General features: G+C 34.7%; 1 long non-coding RNA gene across 1 annotated transcript; it reads right to left on the bottom strand.

The window, feature by feature from the left end:
* LOC126830637 (uncharacterized) lies at positions 1-2,273 on the bottom strand. The gene is made up of 4 exons (XR_007683894.2): positions 2,191-2,273; positions 1,191-1,436; positions 639-833; positions 1-201 (listed from the first exon to the last, which is right to left on the bottom strand). It is a non-coding gene; the product is annotated as an uncharacterized LOC126830637 (long non-coding RNA).
* Between the last annotated feature and the right edge of the window lie 291 nt (positions 2,274-2,564).

Genomic DNA, 2,564 nt, shown 5'->3' with positions numbered 1-2,564 from the left:
ATGAGTTCTCCGTGCAGGTGACCTTAATACGATCAACAAGACACGTTTTATGAGATGGACATGCACCCTTCCATCCACTAGCAGATTCCATACGACTCTTAAAACTGGTCTGAATCTGTTTTCTAACATCAGCAGATGAACAATCTCCATATATATATCTTAATTCAGCTTTTAGACTTATTTTTGTTGCTTGTCTTATTGCTGAAAAAAAAAAAGAAAAGAAGGATTGATCACTGACATTATAAACATTTTCAAACCAAGGGTATTTTTTTGATAAAAACCGTTGGACAGGCGACCCTACTCCTTGTCACATACAACCGGGGATTCGAAACCATGCCAGTTGACTCAATGACAGACCTTATGATACAGCGAGCACATGCTAACCATTTGGCCATGCAACCCCCTCAACCTCACAGTTGAAACCATGAAACAACTTTATGTGAAATCACCCTTTGGATTGACAGCTCACAGATAACATACTTAAACACAGCGTTGCCATGCAATGTATACACACTACCATTTTTTTATCACTCACAGTAACTACACGTTTAATTGGGTCTGAATTTTGACAGGGTTCATGTTTAGGACTAGAAATGCATTCAGACATACTTTAAAAGCAAGAAAATTTTTTGATGTACCTGTACAATCTGGAAGTTGTTCAGATGGTAACCAAACCCCTTGTGATGAATTACACTTGTAAGTGTTGAAACCTCGGGGTATAGAGTAACTGGAATCGCATTCAAGATTACATTCAAGACCATCTGTTGTTGACTGACAAACGGCAGTACCTTGATCAGGAGAAGATAATTCTTGACAGTCTGATGGTGCGTCACCTGCAAATATAAAGAATTATATGTTTAACTTTTTGTCAACTTTACTTAGATCAGCGTTATTTCTACGAAATGAAATTAAATGGGGATCAAAACCTACTTTTCTGTAAATTCTAGATGAACTACGAAAGATGAAAGGAACAACAGTAAACTTCATCCTCTACTTCAACTAATAAATTGTCTTCTACAGCCATCCTAAAATCTAATTTTTCTTTAGACGATGAAAATTAATAAAACTTTAACTATCCTTATCGTTGCCATTGGAAACCCTGATATGTGTCACATAAATATTTAGTAGCTGTGACAGGCCCAATAGCAAAAAGTCAACAATTCATCCTAAAACATAATTAATAACTTTACTTTCACATGTAGGTGTTTGTTGATAGTTTAACTTCCAGACAGCGATTGGTGGTTCCCATATACAAGTCATCATATCAGCACCCCATAATGTACCATTTTCACAACTAATGAAACATTCATCTCCCACTGTATAACCTTTACAGTCATATCTTAAGCCAGTAGTGTTTGATGGAGGATCACAGATTAACACAGGGGAAGGAGTTGTCTCTGGTGCCATTGTAGTAGTAGGATTTAATAAATATGGATCTGAAAATGGCAAAATATATAACACTAATGGTATGAAAAATGTATGTTACGGATGGCAACCGTTTTCCAGGTTGTTTTTCAAAATGAAAACCTAAGGGTGGAGTCGCTTGATTTTAATTTGAATAACAATCCGGTGGAAATATGTTGATGTCTGACTTCCGCATCGACACAAACTATAAAAAAATACAAATTATCCAATATTAATCGCTTATCTAGTGCACATCAAATTCAAAGCACGATGAACATGAAATATGGCATGTTGCTACCCTGACAAATGCACATAGGTCAACAGACTCAATTGATGTCACAATTCCAAGATGGTGGTGATAACTTCATGCCTGTTTCCTTGTTTCAGGCACTTTTGTACTTGTTTTTAATAATGAAAGTTTGTAAAATAATTATCTTTGATATGTATATATTTATCAATTAAAGATACATTATGGGAGATTAGATAAAGAGCTGGCAGTTCTCACTATAATAGTTAAAAACTAGATACTGTAAAGAGAATTTGCTGAAAATATCAGTCAAATTGATCCACTATTGATTAAATTATGAATGGAAGTCAAACAGCAAATCGGAATCTAATCCAATAAACATCGCAGGCTATCGATGTTATCGAGAGATGATTATGGTCTTGATAGGTTAATTAATGTCTAATTAATACTTTAGATAACATTTCAGGCCTAGAGAAAGACCTGCAATAGGGAGATTAAGCTCTTGCATAATGTATGTTTAATCAATAAATCAATCATACCTGTGCATTGATCCAAAGAATTAGCACCGATATCTGTTGTTGTTAAACCAGAGGGACAAGGTAAACATTCTCTAGAATTAAACTGATCTTGATAAAATCCAACAGGACATTCAACACAACTGTCACTAGACTCATTATACCAGCTTCCTGATGGGCAAAAAACTAAAACAAAAAAACATTTGCAAAAGATAATAGTAATTTTGTTCCATATTAGAATATGTGATTGAAAGCTATCGCAGAAATTCTCAATTTAACCATCAGGTATTTTATTGTTAAATCACTCTGTTAGAAACCAAAATTGGCATGATAACCATACAGCAAATCCTTGTACATAAACTGTACAAAAGGAAGTCCGTTCTACATCTTCCTACGAA

This window comes from Patella vulgata, chromosome 8 (assembly GCF_932274485.2).
Source record: "Patella vulgata chromosome 8, xgPatVulg1.2, whole genome shotgun sequence".
NCBI classification, from domain to species: Eukaryota; Metazoa; Mollusca; class Gastropoda; family Patellidae; genus Patella; species Patella vulgata.
The sequence above is the reverse complement of the archived record's forward strand: the minus strand, read 5'-3'. Positions and strand labels throughout refer to the sequence as shown.